The sequence below is a fragment of the Caretta caretta genome, chromosome 2 (genome assembly GCF_965140235.1).
Source record: "Caretta caretta isolate rCarCar2 chromosome 2, rCarCar1.hap1, whole genome shotgun sequence".
Taxonomy (NCBI): Eukaryota; Metazoa; Chordata; order Testudines; family Cheloniidae; genus Caretta; species Caretta caretta.
Window position 1 is genome coordinate 59,349,596 of NC_134207.1, and position 23,820 is coordinate 59,373,415.

Consider the following 23,820-nt stretch of genomic DNA (forward strand, 5'->3'; position numbering starts at 1 on the left):
AAGGTGGAGAAGACAGCCTCTTCAGCCTACACCATCCTTCTGGCTACAGAGAGAACCTTCGGATGAAACACTTCTATGAAAAATGGAGTTTCTTAACTAGGTTCTAGGGACAGCATCCAGCACTCTCTTCTGCTTTCTCAGTGGTTGAGGACTGGAGCTGTAGAAGTGTCTAGGGTGACCAGATGTCCCAATTTTATAGGGACAGTCCCTATTTTTGGGTCTTTTTCTTATATGGCTCCTATTACCCCCACCTCTTGTCCCGATTTTTCACACTTGCTGTCTGGTCACCCTAGTAGTGTCTGCAAAAAGAAAAGGAGTACTTGTGGCACCTTAGAGACTAACCAATTTATTTGAGCTTTTGTGAGCTACAGCTCGCTTCATCGGATGCATCCAATGCTCAGATTAATTGGTTAGTCTCTAAGTATCACATATTTGTGTTCTGTAGTACCAACATGCGTTTTAAATGCTGTAGTGGAAATGTATGTATCCAAAACGCCTACCAAATTACTTGCAGTGCATGTAAATGTATTGTCCAGATTGTCCTCTATTCCTTGGTGGTAGCGTCTAAGAATAGCCAATTACTGAGTGATGTGCCACTTGTGAGTGTAAGAAGTTTTAACAGAATTTATTTTTAAAAGGTATATAAGCGAATAGGGCCATGATCAAGAATGTAATTCTTCCTACGCTCTAAATACCATTTTCCTCAAAGCACTTTTTTTGTTGTTGTTGATTGCTTTGGGGTGGGGGGGAAGAGGACTTACATAAGTCTTAGAATATAGGTGAGCAGCTTTAATTCATACCTCCATTTTTCTTGTCAGTCAGAATGAGAAGTAAGGATCGTATTGGTGTAAATGGTTCTTTGGTAGTTTGTTTGGTGGGTACAAATGTCATCTGGCCCTCAGACAGAATCTGTTTATAAAGTTAATAAAAAACGGTTACCTTTTGTAACTGTTCTTTGAGATATGTTGCTCATGTCCATTCCATTGTAGGTGTGTGTGTGCTCACCATATGCACCGATGCCGGAAGGAGGTTCGGGTGCAGGAGTCAACCGTGATCCTGCGAGAGTAGGTCCGGGTGGCTGGGAAGTAGCCATGGGCTGCAATTTCAGGCCATGAGCATGCTGAACCAATGCTGACGAGGCCATGCTGGGGCAATCATAATGACCCGTGCCATGTCCATCTTGATTTTTCGAGAGGACTTTGATGATGAGCAGAATTGGTGGGAAGGCGTATATCAGGAGTCCTGACCAAGACTGGAGAAAGGTATCGGATAGGGAGCCTCTGCTGAAGCGTTGGAGGGAACAAAACTGATTAAGCTTTAGTAGTGAATTTATTTTATATAGTTGTTAAACACAGTAGAGATTGGAAAGCTCTCCAAAGCAAGGAGACGTTCCAACACAGTCACTGGTGGTAAGAAGGAACTGAGGGAGGGGGAAGGAACTGAGGAAGGAACATACGTGCACCACTCTAGAGGTTCATTAGTAATCTCCCTGGACTCCAGGAAGATTACTGATGAACCCAGGATGCTGAGTAGCACATACTGCCTTCTCAGCTGCCCCGGAACCTGTGTGGGCCATAGCAAAAGCTCAGGTTCTTCTTCTGGAAGAGAGAAGAAGAGAAGAGCTTTTGAATTTTCGCGGGGCGGCTTGGGGTCTGTGGAGGGGAGGTGCGGTTACGGGGGCTTCAGCCAGCCTGGGGCTTCTCTGAGCAGGTTGTGGTGGAGGGCCCAGGGCTCTTGCTGGCCCAGGGCTCCTCTGTCTGCGGGGGGTGGGGGAAGGGGCGGGAGAGGCAGGGGGTCCCATGGCTTAGGCCGCGGAGGGGAGAGGGGGTCTCAGGGCTTGGGCTGCAGGGGGCACGGCAGGGGGCCTCGGGGCTCCAGCCATGGGAGGGGCAAGGGGGTCTTGGGGCTCTGGCTGCAGGGGGTGTGAGAGTGGAAGGGGCAGAGCCAGGGTTTAGCCTTCCCAAAGTGGGGTTCCGTCCGCCGCCCATGGACATGAGCAAGCACTCCAGAAGAATATTGCACCTCCTCTTCTCTGAAAGAGTGGGCACTGCTTTGGTACAAAAATGGTTGTCTTCTGTTCTCCTGGAATCTAAAGGTTACTCCAAATGCATATTTTTTCATTTGTTGACTAACTCTAATGCTTCTGTCACTCAGGCCAGAAATGTTTGCTTTAAAGTGGAATTTGAAGAGTGGAGAATAACTGAATTTAATGAATGTGCATATAATTTTCATGAAGTTTGTTTTTAATATGGACTCAAAGGCTTTTTTATAATAGTTCCTATTTTTAGAGATTTAGACACCAATTTTGTTTAAAAAGCAAATCAGACCAACAAATAAAGGCAGCAGTAGCTGTCATGGAGATTTTCTACACTGATTTGGTAAACTCTGCTTCAGGTTCTGATTTTTAAGAAAGGATTCGAGTTCTGATATATGTGAGGAGCAGCTAGCTGAGAATCTTGGTTATCCTGGACTTATTTTCACAGAAAATAAAGTACACAGAGTTCAAATTAATTTTAACCTATTGGTTGCTATCACCATGGGTTTGCATGCAGTCAGCAGTAATTCCTGTAAAGGGAATGGTGTGTATATGGAGTAATTCATGCAGTTGCTTATGCTCAAATAAATCTGTTAGTCTCTAAGGTGCCACAAGTACTCCTTTTTCTTTTTGCGAATACAGACTAACACGGCTGCTACTCTGAAACCATAATTATACAGTGATCTCTGAACCAGATATCACACTGCAAAGTTTATAGTGCTGACTTTCTCAGTTAATGATCAGTACATTATGTTAAACATACTGCAATATTAATGTAATTTCAGTTTCTCTATTCAAAAAGGCTAACATTTCTCTTTTACTTCTGTTTATAGCACACTTGAGATGTATCTGAGTACTGAAGCTCACACACACACGACCTACAGAACTGATTTGACTGCCTCACTGAGTCTTGGTGAGTTATCTATAAACTATATACATTTAAACACTGTTGCTACAGTTATAGCTCTTTCAGTAGAGAATTTGATGATCAAGTAAGGCGGTTTTGATCTGAATATTTAGGGCACAGACATAAAAACCTGTCTTAGATAACATACAAACTAATTAATACAATGCGAGTAAGAAAAGAAATGTTCAAAGGCTCATTGTGAAAATATTTTTGGCTGGACTACTCATGTAAAGACTACTCACAAGAGTGTAGGATCCAGGGTGACGTCCTGTGTTGGGAAAGAAAGTAAACAAATATATGCTGAAGCTACTCAAGAAGTAGTATATTTTAAGATTAAACCAAATAAATGCTTTTATCATCTAGCTAATGGACGTTTTACTTTCCAGATGTGGCCTTTCTTATAGTAAAGGTTGTGTTGTAATAATAGAACTCTTTCCTTCTACCAGCACTAATAAACTACGTACATTGTGGCTGAAGTCAATATAATGATAACCAAATAACTAATTGCTCAGGAATGATATACCTGTCTGAATCCATTCACGAGAAGGGATAATACTTCTGAGAGTGAGTAAAAAGAGACCTCTTGTAGCTTGTTTTAAACTGATGATGATAATTTTGTAGTTTAACAAAACTTAGCAGCAGAAGATAAATAAATAGGCTTGTTTAACGTAATAGTGGTACTCCATAATAATTTAAAAGATTCTATATAAAATCTAGAGATAATTTTTCTTTTTGTGTGAGACCCCTTTCAGGATTCTCAAGAAAATATGTTCCCTTTAATGTGTTGTAGAATGACTTACTAAAGACTAATTATAAATGTGCATTTTTGAGACTTGCACATATTAAGTATGCAGGTAGGTAGTTATGCTAAGTAACAGGGTTCTTAATGTGTTTAGCAGTTTGCAAAACGTTGAAAAATTACGGGCTAAAATATGTATATCTGTGTTGGGTATCTTTTCATCTTTTACAGTTATATTAAGCAAATTTTGTAGAGCAAAAGAATTTTCCTTAAAAAAATAAAAACAAAAAACCCCACTTTTTCTTTATTGTCAATAAATGAAAAGACTAAAATATACAAAGACTAAATGGCATTGTCTGCTACCTCTTTTTTGCTTTTTTTTTACTATTTATTGTGTCTTATTAAAAATCATTCTTAATTCAGACTCATTCTGTGAAATAATCTGATATTCAGTTTAATTGTATAAACATACATGATCCTGTCTTTCTTAATTTAAACTATTGTACCACAAATTGCACACAAAATGCAGAACTTAAACTGTGATATTCTAGGAAGCTCCGTATTAATTTGATGTGCATAATTATAATATGCAGATCACAGTCTCGCTATAGACGGGAAAGAGAAGATTCTGTAATGCATCTATTTTCCTAAACATTTTGAGTAGTGCTTTCCCTCATTTCAAAAATCAAAACAATTAGTAAGTGAAAACCTTAAAGTATGTGTGGTATTTTGCAGTTAATAAAAAGCTCTATGGTAGCATAATTTATATACCTGGTATTGCAACCATTTATGAGCACCTTACTTCCAGAGGGATATACAAATTCTGGAGAAGATGTATAATAAATTGGAATAAAATAAAGTCTACTAATTGATCAAAGAAGTTTGAGGTGCTTTAATTAGAAGTTTGAAGAGGCTTATATGAGGATCTGCACATATGTACAGAGATTTGGGTGAAAAAAAATATTTCAAACTAGGCAGTAGAAGAACACATGACCCTTCTTTGACTTTAAAAATAAGTGAGAAGTTTTGTTTTTCTCCAAATATGATCAGAATTCTCTGTTTTTGGTAGTAGAAAAATCTGGTTTACTAGTATTCAAGGAAAAATAAACAATTACTTGTACACCAGTGGTATATCAAGGTTGAATTAGATGTTTAGCTATAGTTATTTTCACGCAAACAGGGTTAATATGATTGCCTAATCTGGGGTCAGGAAAGAAATTTTCTGCAGGGCATATTGTCAGTGACCACGAGGTCTTTCACCTTTATTTGAAACTCTGAGCAGTGATCTTCTGTTAAGATTAGACGGGTTCATCCCATAGATCAATTTCCAGCCATTGGGAGTGGGCATTGACCTTTCTGTTTTTTTGTGATGTGGAAATGATTGTGATACCATAAGTTTAACACTTTGGTATCCTTGTAAAATCAAAGAAGATTAATTATTGAAGCATTAAAGTTATTTTTTAAAAAACAGTGAATAGCAAAAATATAAATTAAGTTAATGGGTTAGGGTTGTTTAAAAATAAATTATAGGTTTAAATAATATACAAGTCTGTCTCTGGTTCTGAGTATACAGTCTTCACACATGTAAAACTCACTTTAAATTCAGTGGATGTGTTGCATGGGAGCAGATGCTGTGCAACTGAGCTGCTTATTGTGTTGGAGGAACATGAAATATTATATGTGATAAAATAAACACCTGTGTTTTGAGATCCTCTTTTCTTAAGTAACTACATTAAGATAGTTAGTTACTTTTAACTTTTTAGTTTAAAATGAATTAAATGAAAAATATTTTGGAAATAAGGGGATAACTGGAAACTAACTTAACCAATATTTAATAAGTGAATAAAATTATGACTGAATAATGGACCTTGAATAAAGTTTTTTTTTATTATATTGCTTATTTTGCTCACAACCTTTTTATATTGAAGAAAGCACAGTATATACACATTTGCAGAAGAAAGAGCCATCATCAGAGGAACACACACACACACACACACACACACGTTCCTGCTCTACCTTGGTGGTCTTGCGCTTATTGGAGGATTTGCTCGCCTTGGAGCTTCACGGCAGCCCTCAGCTTGGCCGTTTTTCTGAACCCACAGTTCAGGTCGACGACTCCTGTGTCTGACCGGGAGGATTTGGGGGGAACCCGGGCCCACCCTCTACTCTGGGTTCCAGCCCAGGGCCCTGTGGAATGCAGCTGTCTAGAGTGCCTCCTGGAACAGCTGTGCGACAGCTACAACTCCCTGGGCTACTTCCCCATGGCATCCTCCCAACACCTTCTTTATCCTCACCATAGGACCTTCCTTCTGGAGTCTGATAATGCTGGTACATCTCAGTCCTCTAACAGTCCGCGTTCTCACTCTCAGCTCCTAGTGCCTCTTGCTCCCAGCTCCTCACACACATACCACAAACTGAAGTGAGCTCCTTTTTAAAACCCAGGTGCCCTGATTAGCCTGCCTTAAATGATTCTAGCAGCTTCTTGATTGGCTGCAGGTATTCTAATCAGCCTGTCTTAATTGTCTCCAGAAGGTTCCTGATTGTTCTGGAACCTTCCCTGTTACCTTACTCAGGGAAAAGGGACCTACTTAGCCTGGGGCTAATATATCTGCCTTCTATTACTCTCCTTCAGCCATCTGGCCCGACCCTGTCACTATATATATATAATATATATAATAAATGTAGATTGATTGCACTGTGTCATCAGTGTTAGAGCCTGGGAATGCTACAGGGGTCAAGAACAGGACAGCTGAGCACTTGTATCATCAAGGAAGTTGACATGCATTTACTCAGGCAAATATTCCTCACTGCCTGCCCTTAGCCTCCAAATTGAGGCTGGTGAAAGATCTACCCAACTCAGATCTTGACAGTAAATAGTATTAATTAAATATAGGGCTTGACAATGACACTGATAACTTGGATCAAGGCCAGTAGATTTTGCCTTGGTTTTCTGAAAATTGAATTCTACTGATCTGTTTATCTGGCAGCTTTACAGTACAGTAAATTAAAGATCCACAGACACATGTCTGTATGTTAATGTGGTTGAATTTCTATTTTTGTAATGATGCCACAATGCCCGAGCATTAAAGTAGCTGATACTCAAACAGAAAACTAACTTTACTGGCTAAAGTACCAAGCGAATGTCAAGTTTATTAAGCTAATATCTGGCAAAGTGCCATTGCAACCTCATTATTTTTTATATGAAAAGATTTATTGTGAAAAGTTATACAACTTCTTTTTAATAAAGCCAACGTTTATTTCTGTATCCAGTTTCAAAATGAACTATCATCACTAAAGTCTTATCCGCTTTGGGCTTGTCCACACTTGCAGAGCTGCAGTGGTTAGTGAAGATGCTACCTGTGCCGAAGGTAGAGCTTCTTGCATCATTGTAGGTACTGTACCTCCCTGAGAGGCAGTAGCTACATCGACAGGAGAAGCTCCTTGTGTCAACATAGTGCTGTCTACACCAGGAGTTCAGTTGGTATAATTGCATCACTCAGCGGTGTGGATTTTCCATATCCCTGAGTGATGTAATTAGACTAATATAAATTCGTAGTGTAGACCAGGGCTTTAAAAAGAAGTTAATTATACCTTAATCATTTAAACATTTTTCTAGGTTCCCATGTACTTGACCAAAATAATTCCTCTGGGATTTTAAGGAAGCTGATCATACGAGTGTATTTTCTAAAGCTTGAGTAGTATGTCTGTAGCCATTTATGACTGGCATGTTGCTCAAATACCAGATTTTAGTTTACACTTTTAGAAGTTCCCCTTTTCAAATGTTTAGCTCATCTTCTTCCCATCCTTCCCCTCCCCTGAAACTCTTTATCAAAATAGCATAGAGTTCCACGAATCATATCTGCAGGAAGGGAGGGAAATACTTCTACTATGTAAATTAAATTCCTTTAATCTTTCATTTAAAAAAAATAAAGATACTTAGCTCTAAAAGGACTTTAAAAATATAATGGTTCCATTGAAAACCTGCAAACTGGCTCTGACTTTTTTGTAAAATTCCTGAGTTATTTCTCTCCTTTCAAATAATTTAAATGATTGGCTAAAGCAGTGTTACACAATTGTACAAGAGGTGATTGAGTGGTAGCTTTCCTTTCTATCTACAGCTGTGTTGAAATTTGTTTTAAATATGGTTCTGGCTAGTAGATAATATGAAGTAACTTTCTCTGCTGTTGTGGACTGGACAAACTGTGTTAAAACTGTTTTACAAAATCATGCCGTTGCCTTCCCACCATAAACAAAGGTGAGAAATACTGATATTCATACACACAAAGTGTAGATAGTACATGTATATTATAAATCTGCTTTAAAAAGCCTGCAGTATCCTGGGTGGGGGGAGAAGCATTCATTCTGAAGTCACTTTCTGGACAGCACTATACTAGTTTTATTACTATGGGCCGTATTCTGCCCCTCTGTCATTGTTTGGTACTTTTATTGCAGTAAGGTACTACATCTGGCCTTTTATTTTGTGCTTAGAAGCTACAGTGATGACCAGTCTAGAAGTATGTAAAACAGTTTTGGAGGGTCATTAGCCAGCAAATCAGTTCATCCTTGACCACCAATGGTGAGGATAACCATACGAGCACCTTGCCAACAAGAACAGGCTAAAATGTGGTTCTCTTCCTAATGGTATTTTAGTGCTCCAGTAGACACACCTTAATTTTGAACCAGGAGAGGAGTGATGATCCAATGGCTAAAGCATTGGGCTTGGATTTATAAGATCTGAGTTCAGTTACTTGATCTGCCACAGGTTTTCTCACGTGTAAAAGGGGGATGACTCCCTTTCTCCCATCTTTCTTTATCTATTGAAATGGTAAGTGCTGTGGGGCAGGGACCGTATTAGGGAAGTGCCTGGTAACAACTCTGTAGTTAGGGTTGAATTCTGAGTGGGCTTGAAATGCATAAATACTGTTTTTCTCTAGAAAAAAGTGACCAATGGGTGTGAAATTTCACACAGTGTTAATAAATTTTCTGTTTATCTTTTTGTTCGGTTACTCTTCATAAATATTTTTAATGGGAAGTCTTTGAATTTAGGCTCTAGCTGAATGTTTTTAGTTTTATTTTTCATTGTTGATTAGTTTCATTCAAAACATAAGACTAGCCAATAGTCCATCAGACCAATGGTCCATCTAGCCCAGTATCCTGTGTCTGACAGTGGTTGGTAACATGTTTCAAATGGAATGAACAGAATAGGGTAATTATTGATTGATCCATCCCTTTTTGTTCAATCCCAGCATATGGCAGTCAGAGATTTAGGGACACCCAGAGCATGGGGTTGTGCCCTTGACTATTTTGGTTAATGGCCATTGGTGGACGTATTCTCCATGAACTTACCTAATTCTTTTTTGAACCCAGTTACGCTTTTGGCCTTCACAACAACCCCTGAAAACAAGTTCCACAAGTTGAATGTGTGTTGTGTGAAGAAGTACTTCCTTATATTTTGTTTAAAACCTCCTGTGTGTTTAATTTCATTGGAGGACCCCTGGTTCTTCTGTTATGTGAAGGAGTAACAATTCCCAATTCACTTTCTTCACACCATTCATGATTTTATTGACTTCCATCATATTCTCTCCTGCCCCACCTCCCGGTTGTCTATTTTCTAAGATAAACAGTCTCAGTCTTTTTAATTTCTTCTCGTATGGAAGCTGTTCCATACCCCCAGCCATGTTTCTTGCCCTTCTCTGAACTTTTCCCAATTCTAATATATCTTTTTTGAGATGGTCAACCAGAACTACGTTCAAGATGTGGGGGTACCGTGGATTTATAGTGGCATTATGATATTTACTGTCTCCTCTATCTTCTTCCTAATGGTTCTAACATTCAGTCGTTCTGTTAGCTTTCCTGACTGCTCCTGCACATTGAGCAGATGTTTTCAGAGAACTAGCCACAATGATTCCAAGATCTTTTTTGAGTGGTAACAGCTAATTTAGACCCCATCATTTTGTACGTATAGTTGAGACTATGTTTTTCAATATGCATTATTTTGCATTTATCAACAACAGTTTTCCTCTGTCATTTTGTTGCTCCATCACCCAGTTTTGTGAGATCCCTGTGCTACTCTTCGCAGTCCAACTTTGGACTTAATGATCTGGAGTAATTTAGTATCATCTGCAAACTTTGCTACCTCGTTGTTTACATCTCTACCCAGATCATTTATGAATATGTTGAACAGTCCCAGTACAGATCCTAGAGGGATCATTCTATTTACCTCTCTCCACTGTGAAAATTGACCATTTATTCCCACCCTTTGTTTCCTGTCTTTTTAACCAGTTACTGATCTATGAGAGGACCTTCCCTCTTATCCCATGACTGCTTACTTTGCTTAAGAGCCTTTATTGCGGGACCTTGCCACTGGATAACCCTTGTCCACGTTTATTGACCCCTTCAAAGAATTCTAATAGATTGGTCAGGCATGATTTCCCTTTGTAAAAGCAGTGTTGCTGCTTCCCAGAAAATTGGGTTCATCTACATGTCTGATAATTTTGTTCTTTACTATTGTTTCAACCAATTTGCCTCATACTGAAAATAGGATTACTGGCCTGTAATCCCCAGGATTGCCTCTGGAGGCCATTTAAAAAAATTGGTGTTACATTACCTATTCTCCAGTCATCTGGTACAGAGGCTGATTTAAGCGATAGATCATGTACCACAATTAGTAGTTCTGCAATTTCATATTTGAGTTCTTTCCGAATTCTTGGGTGAATACCATCTGCTCCCGGTGATTTTATTACTCTTATTCATCAGTGTGTTCCAAAACCTCCTCTGACATTTCCATCAGCAACAGTTCATCAGATTTGTCACCTTAAAAGAATGCTTTAGCTTTGGGAATCTCCCTAACATCCTCTGCAGTGAAGATTGATGCAGAGAATTCATTTAGCCTCTCCACAGCAACATTGTTTTCCTTAAGTGCTCCTTTAGCATCTTGACCATCCAATAGCCACACTGATTGTTTGGCAGGTTTCCTGCTTTTGAGATACTAAAAACAAATTTTATTGTTTTTGGTTTTTGTCTTTTGCTAGTTGCTCTTCAGATTCTCTTTTGGCCTGCCTAATCACACTTTTACATTCCGCTTGCCAGAATTTATGCTTTCTATTTTCCTCAGTAGGACCTGACTTCCGGTTTTTAAACTATGCCTTTTTTCCTCTAACAGCCTCTTTTATTCTTGTTGTTTAGCTATGGTGGCATTTTTTGGCCCTCTTACTGTTTTTTTTTGTTTTTGTTTTTTATTTGGGGTATACATTTAGTTTGCGCATATATTATGGTGTTTTAAAATAGTTTCCATGCAGCTTGCAGGCATTTCACTCTTGTTCCTATTCCTTTTAGTTTCTATTTAACTAGCTTCCTCATTTTTGTGTAGTTCCATTTTTTTAAGTTAAATATTACTGTAGTGGGTTTCTTTGGTATTTCCCCTCCTACAATGATGTTACATTTAATTACATTATGATTGTCATTACTGAGCGGTTTGGCTATATTCACCTCTTGGACCAGATCCTGTGCACTACTTAGGACTAAAGCAAGAATTTCTTCTCCCCTTATAGGTTCCAGGAGCTGCTCCAAGAAGCAGTCATTAATGGTTACCTAGAAATTTTATCTCTGCATCCCATCCTGAGGTGACATGTTCTCAGTCAATCTGGAGATAGTTAAAATCCCCCATTATTATTGGGTTTTCTATTTTTGTAGCCTTTCTAATCTACCTGAGCATTTCACAGTCTCTGTCACCATCCTGGTCAGGTGGTCAGTAGTATATTCCTGTAGCTATACTCTTAACTGTTCAAGCATGGAATTCGTATCCATATCAGTGGCAGTTTGATTAATCAAAGATTTTTACTATATTTTACTCTGTGCTTTCTTTCACATATAATGCCACTCCCCCACAGCATGACCTACTCTTTCAGTCCTGTATATTGTGTACTCTGGTATTACCATGTCCCATTGATTATCATCGTTCCACAAAGTTTCTGTGACAAAATATGTATCTACACAAAAATTAGTAGAGAGGTGGTGGGTGGGTCTGAACAAATTGCTCCATGGCTGTGAACTCTTCATATCAGCCACTTAAATTGTCCATAACTAGTAATAGAAATTGAATACATTTGACTACAAGTGTTTTAATATAAAAGAATTTCCCATTGTTATTAATGCATTGTGGATGTTTTTACGTAGTGGCTTCTCCATTTGACACTCTTCGATCAAGTCAGTGTAAACAGTGATTGATTCAAACATCTCGAAGACCTAAAAGAATTGTGTAAGTAAGATCAGAGTAACATGTAGTTAGATGTGTCACTAGCACAGAAAACCTGGGGAAAAGCAAAAATTGTGAGCTTTCGACTATGTGCATAGCAAAGTGAGGAATACAGTTATGCTTTTTTTAAAAAAAAGCTGAAAAGTTCTTTTAAAATGTAATGAAAAATTAATACACTTCTACTGATGTTGACATGATCTTTATACTACTTTTACTATTTTAATTTTGTGAAAAAATAGGTTTATAAATCGAGTGATAATTTGGACATATGAACCATATTATGTTCTGTTACGCTGTGCAAACACAGAGTAATTCCACTGAAGTTATGCTGCTGTAATTGAAAGAGGATCATCACCTACTCTTTTAGAGTTTGCTTAGGAAAAGGAAAAAAACCCCACCTTTTTACCAGGATTGGATTTCAAAAGGGGAATAAAGGAACCTTCCACCCCCCCCACCCTCCCCCCCAAAAAGTGTAAACTTGCTATCAGCAGTGTAGAAGAGATGTTCTGTAGCACTCCTAATTGAAAATACTCTCTGATTTGCATTAGTTGAATTTACAGAAGAGATTTCTGCTGTATTTTTATTGATTTTGCTTGTTGCTGACAAGGAAGCAGTTAATAAGGAAAATTGTTGTTTTTAGGGCTGTCAAGCAATTAAAAAAATTAATGGTGATTAATCACGTTGCTAAACAATAATAGAATACCATTTATTTCCATATTTTTGGATGTTTTCTACATTTTCAAATATATTGATTTCAATTGCAACACAGAATACAAAGTGTACAGTGCTCAGTTTATATTCATTTTTATTACAAATATTTGCACTGTAAAAAAAAATAGTATTTTTCAATTCCCCATTGCAAGTACTGTCATACAATCTCTTTATCATGAAAGTTGAATTTATAAGTGCAGAATTATGTGAAAAAAAACCTGCACTCACAAACAAAACAATGTAAAACTTTAGAGCCTATAAGTCCACTCAGTCCTACTTCTTGTTCAGCCAGTCAAGTTTGTTTACATATGCAGGAGATAATGTTGCCTGCTTCTTGTTTATAATGTTGCCTACTTCTTGTTTATAATGTCACCTGAAAGTGAGAACAGGTGTTCGCTTGGCACTGTTGAAGCCAGCCTTGTATATGCCAGATGCGCTAAAAATTCATATGTTCCTTCACGCTTCAGCCATCATTCCAGAGGACAGGCGTCCATGCTGGTGACGGGTTCTGCTTGATAACAGTTCAAAGCAGTGCGGAATGCCACATGTTCATTTTCATCATCTGAGTCAGATGACACCAGCTGAAGGTTGATTTTTTTTTTTTCTTCTTTGGTAGTTCGGGTACTGTAGTTTCCGCATCAGAGTGTTGCTCTTTTAAGACTTCTGTGGACACCTTGTCTCTCTCAGATTTTGGAAGGCACTTCAGATTCTTAAATCTTGGGTCAAGTGCCGTAGCTATCTTTAGAAATCTCACACTGGTACCTTCTTTGTGTTTTGTCAAATCTGCAGTGAAAGTGTTCTTAAAACAAACAACACATGCTGGGTCATCATCCGCCACTGCTTGCATGGAAGCATGTTCCCTGGAATGGTGGCCGAAGCATGAAGGGGCATACAAATGTTTAGCATATCTGGCACCTAAATATCTTGCAGTGCCGGCTACAAAAGTGTGAACGTCTGTTCTCGCTTTCAGGTGATATTGTAAATAATAAGCAGGCAGCATTATGTCCCATAAATGTAAACAAACTTGTTTCTCTTAGTGATTGGCTGAATAAAAAAGTAGGACTGAGTGGACTTTTAGGCTCTAAAGTTTTACATTTTTTTTGTTACATAAATGCACTCAAAAGCAAAACAATCTACATTCGTAAGTTGCACTTTCATGCAGAGATTGCACTACAGTATTTGTATGAGGTGAATTGAAAAATACTATTTCTTTTGTTTATCCTTTTTAGAGGTCAAATATTAGTAATCAAAAATAATAATATAAAGTGAGCACTATATACTTTGTATTCTGTGTTGTAATTGAAATCAATATATTTGAAAATGTAGAAAAACATCCAAAAACATTTTATAAATTTCACTTGGTATTCTACTGCTGAACAGTGCGATTAAAACTGCGATGAATCGTGGTATTCTACTGCTGAACAGTGCGATTAAAACTGCGATGAATCGTGGTATTCTACTGCTGAACAGTGCGATTAAAACTGCGATGAATCGTGATAATTTTTTTGAGTTAATTGTGTGAGTTAACTGTGATTTAATCGATGGCCCTAGTTGTTTTGTAATAGTGACAATATCTTGCGGGGAAGTAGAAGCTGAGTGAAATAGCGCAGCATAGGGTTTTGTGTGAGCATATAATATACATAGGGTCAGTTAAGAATCTTTTTTGAATTTTTATAATTGAAAATTTCTGTTTTTTTTTCCAAACAAACAAACCCCAAACAAACAAAATAAAACCACATATAATTTTTCCACAAAACTAAGTTTTGTTTATCTGAGATGAGCTGACATACATAAGCAACTGACTATTTTTTCATGTTGCTTCATTCATAGTATCTGCTAATTTTGTATCTTATATATAACACCTAGTGATGGGCTCCAGTAGCTCTTTACTGATGCCACAAGCTCAAGCTACTCCTGTGCTGAATACTCAACGACCAGTTGAGTACCTTTTTGCAAACTTGTTGGTAGCCAACTATGAAAATTTGTTCTGTTGGCCTTTTTAGTGTCTAGGAGTGCACCATCATCAACAAACAACTCCAGTAAGGTGGCAGCCAACCAGATAGAGAAATAGTTAAGAATTTGAGAGTTTAACTCTAAAATGACATTTGAATTTGTGGTAGAAATCACATTTAATCCCATAAAATTGTCCTATATGTATAATTACATCCAAAGGAGTTAGGGAAGGGATGTAGCCCTAGGGAGAAAGGATGGCCTTGTGCTTTAGGCACTGACTAGGAAGTCAAGAGATCAGTTATCAGCTCCCAGTTTTGCTGTAGACTCCCTGTGTGACCTTGGGCAAGTCATTTCAACCATCTATGCCTCAGTTGTCCATCTATAAAATGAGGCTTATATTTTTTACATGGCTGGGTGTAAGGATACATTCATTACTGTTTGTGGACTGCTCAGATTTTATGGTGTTTGGGTTTATATAGGTGCACAGAACAATTACTCATTTTTACTTTCCATTTCAGAAAACACTAGTCAAATAAGAGGCCATATTTTCAATTAGGTGTGCAGGACATGAAGTAGTGGAATTTTCAAAAGTCTTGGAGGGAGTTTACCTGTGATCAATGGGCTCCTGCCAAATTATTAAATGAGAATCAGTCTAAATTGTTTTGAGTCAACTGTAATTTTGCTTGCTTACACTGTTAGATAAAACATCAAGTAGGTAGATTTAGACTTTTAATTCCATCTCCTGTTAAATGTGAAATTGTCTTTCTGGAAGTACTCTCTGAAATTCTACTTTAGCACTTTAGTATTGGGTTAAACTCTCTGAATCCTCTGTAGAATTATTTTATTTGTTTTAGGGCCCTGTAGGTCAGGAAACAAAATGCACTTGGAAGTTCTAGAGTGGGGGGAAAAATACAATGCAGTCTTGCTCAGCTCAAGAAAAATGGGATATCTGTAAGTTACTATAGGTAATATATATGTACGGGCTTGGCAGAATTGGATATTTTTTTTTTTAAATAAAGGATGGATAATGATGTTTGTTTTTTAAGCTTTTTTCAATATTTATCAATTTAAATTTTCAGTTGTGCAAAATTATGGGTGAATTGTTTTTCAGTTTTTGTTGACTTAAATACCCACAGTTGTGGGAACTTATGCAGGAGGGGAAGAGGTCAGACAATTATTTAATGACAGTAGATGTTGAGATTCAAAAAGTTAATCCTTTATAGCTGTTAACACAAATGGTCAATGTCACACGTTACAATATACCAAGTAAATATCTTTAAATCAAACTCTAAAAATTTCTCAAGTCACATTTTTCTCAAGTAGCATTTGCCTGTATGTAAATTATCAGTTATCATCAATGGAAATATTTTTTCATTGGTTGCTGTGTGTATGCTGAAATTGATATTTATTGATATTTACCAATACAAATTTAATCCTTCCCAGCCTGCATATATAGTCTCTTAGTAAAGTCCCATGTAGGAAATGTTATTTTAAAATGAGACTGTTACTTGATTAGTGAGTAAGGATTTTCATAAACAGAGTTTGTTTTTGAAGAGATACTTTCAGCTTTAAAAAAAACACACCAAGGGTTTTTATTTTTAATTTTACTATTTGATACAAGTAACACCTTAATTTCTAAATTCTACTAATTTTGTTGTTGTTTTTGTTTACTTTGTGTATTAGCTTTCACTTTGTGTATGGTCAATTTCACTACTTCCTTTGTACATGTATAGTAAGCGAGGCCTGGTCTACGCTGGGGGAGACAATTGATCTAAGTTACGCAATACGTGAATAACGTAGCTGAAGTCAACATACTTAGATCTATCTACTGCGGTGTCTTCACTGCGGTAGGTCGACTGCTGATGCTCCCCCGTTGACTCTGCCTATGCTTCTCGCTCCGGTGGAGTACTGGAGCCGACAGGAGAGCGCTCAGAGGTCGATTTATCGCGTCTAGTGAAGATGCGATAAATCGACAACCCCCCTCCACCGCCCCCGGAATCGATCGCTTCGGACATAAGTGTAGACATGCCCTTAGCTTACTCTTGTTCGTGTGTATCCTTCAGGCTTCAGCAAAGGAAACTTTTTTTTTGTTTAAAAGAAAATGATTATTAAACCACATAAATTGACTGGAGGATCAGACAGGTGGTGGTGTACTTGCAATTAATTTTAACTCATTTTTTTAGAAAAATAGATTTTAAGTTAATGGTATACCTTAAACTCCTAAATTATTGTATGATATGAAGATTATGGAACATACATAAGTTCTGCATTTTGACTAAAGAAGGAAACCCCAAGCATTCTGCATATTTATATACGTAGTGTTTAACCTGTATAAACATTTTAAAGTTAATCTGAAAATGTAAAATGCTCAGTATCCCACATGAACAAAGTAAGAGGAGCACTCAGCCATTATTATCTTGAGCTTGCAACTTTAAATCTAACTTTTCCCCCCTAACGAACTCTACCTTTTATTCTGTTTATGTTGGACATTCAGTGCATAATACCCAGTGGGGAGTTTTTTTGGTGGGAGAGACAGTTCCATTGCAGATTGCCTTTAAAAGATACATAACATACTTAGTCCATGTTTTAGCAGGCTACGTATATCTTTGTTACAAATAAAATTGCATTTTTGAACATCTATGGTTTCTGATGTCATAAAGTATAAATTAATACAATGAAAATCTTATGGAATAAATCATTTTAACTGCTCTTAGCATCTCTTTAGGATTATTGAGTGGAGACCAGCTGTGTGCTGTGCATTGCAGATATTAAGAAACATCAGAAGTTTTTTTTAACATAAGTTTTGAAATGAGTTGTGGGCTGAGCTCCAGCGCTGCTAGGAGCATAGCTCATCCTGCAGTAGTTTCATGATCATTTTATCACATATCAGATGCATTTATTTCAGTTAAGATTTCAGTTTTTAATAACTTTGGTTACCGTTTTTAATTTACCATATAATTATTGTAACTTACTGCTGTTTCAAAAATAATTTACAAAAATGTAAAAGTATAAACTACTACACAAAAATAAGGCCCAAATACTTCAGTTTTTTAATTAAATATATATTTGATGGGTTGGGCTTGGTTTGTTTTTTGTAACTGGTGACAGCTATCAAAGTTAGAGGCCTGACCTCAGAGGTTTTTTTTGTTCTGTTTTTTTTTTTGTGAGGGGAAAGTAGGTGAAATAGAGTACAATCATCAATTTCTTGGAGAGTTTAAAAATCTTACTTTTACTTTTCCATGCTTTCTTAGAGAGGGGGAAAGCATTTTAATAACATTATTGAACAAAGATTTTTAAAACAAAATGTACAGCATTCTTTACAATATTCTCATCAAATGCTAATTTTAAAATTTATTTCAATTCATTCACAAGAAATCCTCTGTCTGCTTTGGGGAAATGTAGATGCTGTAGTAAGGTTAGTCAGTTGTAGCAGAAGTAAGCAGGCTCATGAGCTTGTATTTGAAGTATTTCTGGGGCTGAACAATTGGGCTGCTTTTAACATCAAACTAGATATCTTGCACTTGCTGGGGCTACCATTATTTACCGAAAATAATGGTGCCAGAGTAGGAATAGTGTAGCAGATTTTTTTTTAAAAAAAAATTTAACATTCTGGCCAGTAAATACCACAGCAGGGTGTACCCCATCCCACTCTACATGCCTTTACCTCTCTGCAGGAGCCCTGCCAAATATACGCCCTGAAAGTGCAGCGATTAAGGCTATTTTGGATCAAGGGTAGAAATGAGTTCCAGAGATGAAAGGCCTTTGTGCAGAATACCTAACCTGCCGCCACCTTATTTCCCCTCTCAGAAAGGAAAGCTCAGGTGCTGCCCTCAATTCCGGTAGGGTGGCCTGGGGAGAAAGGTGATCTCTCAGGTCGTCAGGTTCTGGGATTTTTAGATCCAAGCCAAAACCCTGAATGCCACCTAAACCCTAACTATATAAGTAGGGCCCTACCAAATTCACGGTCCATTTTGGTCAATTGCATGGTTGTAGGATTTTTAAAATAGTAAAGTTCACCGTTTCAGATATTTAAATCTGAAAATTTCACAGTGTTGAAACCTTGGGGGTACCCGCCCTAAAGGGGATTGTCAAGGATTGCAAGGCTAGTGTAGGGAGGTTGCAGTATTGCCATCCTTACTTCTGTGCTGCTGTTGGCAGTGGTGCTGCCTTCAGAACTGGACAGCGGGAGCTGCTGGCTGGGAACCCAGCTCTGAAGGCAGTGTTGCCACCAGCAGCAGCACAGAAGTGAGGGGTGGCATGGTATGGGGGGGTTGTCACTTTTGGCGGGAGGGAGGGGTGGCCTTATGGTGGGTGACTGCCCAGGGCTCTGTAGTCATCCCCCTCCAGCCAGCCCTTTAACCTGTGGGTGCTGAGCCTGGAGCTGGGAAGGGGCAGGGCTGAGGGCACCCCACCAAAGGGCCCCTACCATGCACTGGGCTCTATGCTCCCACCTCCAGGAACCTCCCCTGGATGCAGCAAGCTGCTGCTGGTGATGGCGCAGAAGTAAGGGTGGCAATGCGATACCATGCCACCCTCACTTCTGCGCCACTGCAGGCTGATGGCGGTGCCTTCAGGGCTGAGCTCCTGGCCAGCAGCCGCACACTGCTCAGAAGCAAGTGTGGCAATCCTATGGCAAGTGTGGCCCCCCCATCTACAATAGCCAGATTTCACAGGGGAGACCAGATTTTAGCATCTGTAACGGTTTTTTTCCACAGACGTGAATTTGGTAGGGCTCACTATATAAGTACCTACTACACAGGGGTGTTATGGGGCTTACTTCATTACAATTGTAAAACACCTTGGAAATCCTCGGATCAAAGCTACTCCAGGAGTGTGAAGAAGAATGATTTCATTATTTTTGGTAGATGAATTTTGTCTTGATAATTGATCTGTCCTTCATGCCAACGTATCCATATCCCTGATGTGTCCCTTTTAGGTGAGAGGTGGGTCATTCTCAGTGTTGGCCGAGACCTGGAGTTGTTCTGAATAAAGACTTGATAGTTGTGCCAAATTATGTGACTATAAAACCGCCAGGCTTTCTTTGTCTTGGCTCAATGCGAGGTTTCAGGTCAGAAAAAATGAGCACTTAAATACTCTAATCTACCCAGGCTGTTCACATACACACGCACTTTAGTTTTGCTAGCTGCTATTTCTAAAGCCATAGGTGTTTAGTAACTTAGTCAGTACTATGGCTATAGTTTCTTGGCTTGTATTTATACAGACACATTTAAATGAATGAGTAGACAAATAGCTAACTTATAGAATATCAAGTTTCCTCTTCAGAAACAATTTAGCAATTACAAGCTCTGATATAGTGTGCATAGGAACAATAAGGTATATACTGAAGTACAAATGGAAAGTTCTACAATACAGTTCAGTATGGTTTTTATAGGCAGTGTTAGACATAACAAGAGGAATGGGTCAGTCTAACACTGATTGGATAGTAGTGTGGACATATTTTAGTAGAAGTTGTCTTATAGGCCTACCTCCTCCTCTTCATGCTCTCATAATGTCCCTGTGACAACTACAGCAACTGCTTACATGGGGAAATAGTAATAGGAAAGTGTTCATGATATATTTTTAATTTTCTTTTTAATGCAATTTTGCAAATAAGGAGAGTCAGCATCATGTGACCAATAGCTTTCCCCAGAACACCAGCAGATGATCCATGGATCACAGTTTGGGAACCCTTAGTTATAGTCATTTTCAGTGTCTTTTTTTCCAGGATCTTATAGTTGTTAGTAGCCTGTAGAAACCATCATCATTAGTTTTGGCCTATGATTCCTCCAAAATATTTAGATATATTTTTATTTGGTGGCATTTCTTGTGGTGCTTATCTCTGAAGTACATGAATGTCTGACAAATATTAATTAACCTCATTACAACCCTATGAAGTAGGGAAATATCCTTGCTTTTAAACAACTTGCACAAGGTTACATAGGAAAGTCTGTTGCAGAGATGGGACCAGAACTCAGATTGTCTGACTCCTAGACCTGTCCTTTAACCAGAAGGCAATGGCTAGTAGCAAGTGGAGTAGAGATAAATATCTAATATGTAATACTTCTTCTTCAAGTGCTGTCCCTGTGGGTGCTCCAATCTAGGTGATGGTGCGTCCTGGCACTGTTGATTGGAGATCTTCAGTAGCAGTGCCTGGTTGGGACACACGCACTCAGTTGGTATCTCCCATCTCATTGGAATCTTCCTGAGTGCGTGCGTCCCACATGCTCCTCAGTTCCTTCTCAACCGTCCTCTGCTGAAGACGGGACTCGGGGCAGTGCTGCTTCTCTTCCCTGGTTTCTGTAGAAAACAGTAACAAAGAACATAGAAATAGTTATTAGTTACATCCCAGTTGTTTCCCTTCCTTTAGAATAGTTACATAGTTTAGTTACTTAGTTTTAAAAATAAAACCAGAAACAAAAAAACTTTTCGCCTCAGGCTCGTCTCCCGCTGAGACACTTTTCCCCAGCCATTTCTAGTTCAATATGCCAGGGGCTTCAGGATTCAAGTGTGCTTCCTGTCAGGACTCCATGCCAGGACTGATGGGCACTCACGATGTGTGAAGTGCCTTGGCGAAACACACGTCCCTGCAAAATGCCTTCACTGTGCAAGACTCAAGACCAGGGCTCATCACGACAGGGACCTGCGGCTTAAAATGTTACTAATGGAAAAATCTCTGCAGCTGCCTTCGAAGACGGGGAAAGTTAAACCCTCTCCCTCATGCTCCCCGGCCAGATCAGAGTCAATTGGAAGCATGGCTTCACCCTCTCTATAGCAGAGGCAAGAAGCCCAACAGTCTCTGAGGAGAGACTTTAACAAGAGTAAAGAGATCCTTACCCTCTGTATTGACAGCGCAGAAGGCAGGCGCCTCAGGCTGACACAGCGCCTCACCACGGCTCCCGCAGAGGCAGTAACCCGACTTCCTGTACTGGGAAGGCTTCCGCGGCACCAAGTGCTTCAGTGCTAAAAATAGCCGTGGTGCTGACTGCGCGCTCGGCTCCAGTGCCGACAAGAACGTCGGCACCGACCCCCTGCGGGCTAAAAATAGTCACGGTGCGGACTGCACGCTCTGCTCCTGTGCCAGGAAGAACATTGGCACCGAGCCTGCCCCGGCACCAGCAGTGGACCCCCTGCAGGGCTCCTCCACATGCCCCAGGGCACCAGTGAGGCTTTCAGTTGACAATGCGCTAGAGCACAGTCCAGGCTCAGCGCAGCCCAGGGTGCAGGAGCAACAGGTTCTCACTCAAGGTGACCTCTCAGTGCCACCTGAGCCTAACTCCCCGCTCCTGGACACACAGGGCTCATTTTTTTGAACAGCTGCTCTCCCCACCTGAACTGGCTGCCTTTTACTGATAGCGAACCTGATGTACAGCAGCAGGCGGAGTTCTCCCCACCTGCCTCTCCTCCTCCACTGGAACCTTTTCCACCTCAGGTCATGGCTCACAACCACCAGTCTCAGTTTCCCTACTTCACCCCTCTGTGGATGACACCTGGGTTCTCCTACCCTATACCTTGGCCTCAGTGGTACCCTTGGCCACATCCTCCTACCACTCTCACCCTCAGACCTCTTCTACCGAACCATTACCGCCTTCTGTGCCTCGATCTCCAGCTCCATCCACTTCAAGAGTGCCTGAACCCCCTCCTGAGAACATGAGCTACAGACCATATCCTGACTCATCGATCCCTGACTCTCCATCAGCTCCAGATGGGGTTCTCTTCCCTCCACCACCATAGAACGTGGATGACTAAACAATTTCAAGAACTTTTCAAGAGGATGGCACTCAGTCAAGACATCAACCGCCCGAAGGCGTTAGAACTCATTCCACTCGAGCTGTGTCGACATCCGTTGCCTTCCTACATAATGTACCTATTGCTAACATCTGTAAAGCGGCTGCGTGGTCATCTGAACACGTTTGCCAAGCACTATGCTATCACGCAAGATACCACGGCAGACACCACAGTACCATACGGTAGGCCATACGGTACTCTCTACAGTACTCACTGCCGCATCTCCAAAGTCCCACCGACCATCGTGGGAACTGCTACACATTCACCTAGAGTAGAGCACCCACAGGGACAGCACTCAAAGAAGAAGAAAGGGAAGTTACTCACCTTGCTGCAACTGAAGTTCTTTGAGATGTGTGTCCCTGTGGGTGCTCCACTCCCCGCCCTCCTCCCCTCTACTTTGGAGTATTAGTATAATCGCTCCACGGTAGAGAAGGAATTGAGGAGGGTGCGGGACGCACGCACTCAGGAAGATTCCAACGAGACGGGAGATATCAACTGAGTGCGTGCGTCCCAATCAGGCACTGCTACCGAAGATCTCTGATCAATGGCGCCGGGACGCACCGTCACCTAGAGTGGAGCACCCACAGGGACACACATCTCGAAGAACTTTAGTTACTGAAAGGTGAGTAACTTCCCCATATATACAGTTTATTTTATTTAATTTGAATCAGTTGAGCTTCATTTCTAGAGACATATTGTAATTAAAGGGTAGAATCTGGTTGTCAATTAAATTGCTTCTGTAAGTGGGCTCAAATCCATTGAACTTACTACTTTCAGTGCAGTTGTGTTTGTGCCAGGCAGGTATTTAGAAACATTACAAATGAACAGGACAAATTACTCTGTGGCAACAGCTAAAATAAATGCTTCATAAGGTATTCAAGAAAAATACACTTGGATTTTCTTCCTCTGCCCAGCCTGCTTCCATTATCTTTGCTTTCTGGTCAGGTCCTGCTAAAATAATCTAGTAAATGCCTAAGCTCTAGAAAGTAAGGCTGTCACATTGATGTTTAACTGACTTTGAAACAGTGCAGCTGTAAAGGGGAAATGAATTCTGTTCCCTGTCAAAGCCCGTAAAAGAGTGCTTATTTTAGCAGCTACTGAAGATGGAAGTGTTTTATTCCATGACTACATTGGTTGTCAAACTGGAAATATTTTCCTGTATTAATATTTGGAACTTTCCAAAATCATAATTTTCTGTTGATTTTTTTCAAAGCTGTATTCAGTTTCTGATCTCTGATCCAATCTTCTGCTCTTTTGGGCTCTATGGAAATCTTGGAAATGTATTTTTTTTTCTATTAACTACATGTGTATTTAGCTAATACCTTTCAAGCTACAGCGTGGGGCTGGAGGTCAACATTGCCAACCTGCCAGGAGATGGAGGACCAAGCCTAACATGCATTAGGCAACCACCCTCATCTTTATTGTGGCTATCAGAC

General features: G+C 39.6%; 1 protein-coding gene across 7 annotated transcripts in view; it reads left to right on the forward strand.

The window, feature by feature from the left end:
- The window catches only part of NCOA2 (nuclear receptor coactivator 2), a 256,975-nt gene that overhangs the window by 16,337 nt on the left and 216,818 nt on the right, over nt 1-23,820 (forward strand). For 6 of the 7 annotated variants that reach the window (XM_075125137.1, XM_048840914.2, XM_048840912.2 and 3 more), the window contains exon 2: nt 2,869-2,948. The exons of the other annotated variant lie outside the window; for it this stretch is intronic. The gene's annotated coding sequence lies outside the window, so the exon portion shown is untranslated. The remainder of the gene's footprint in view (nt 1-2,868; nt 2,949-23,820) is intronic. 7 annotated transcript variants of the gene reach the window in all.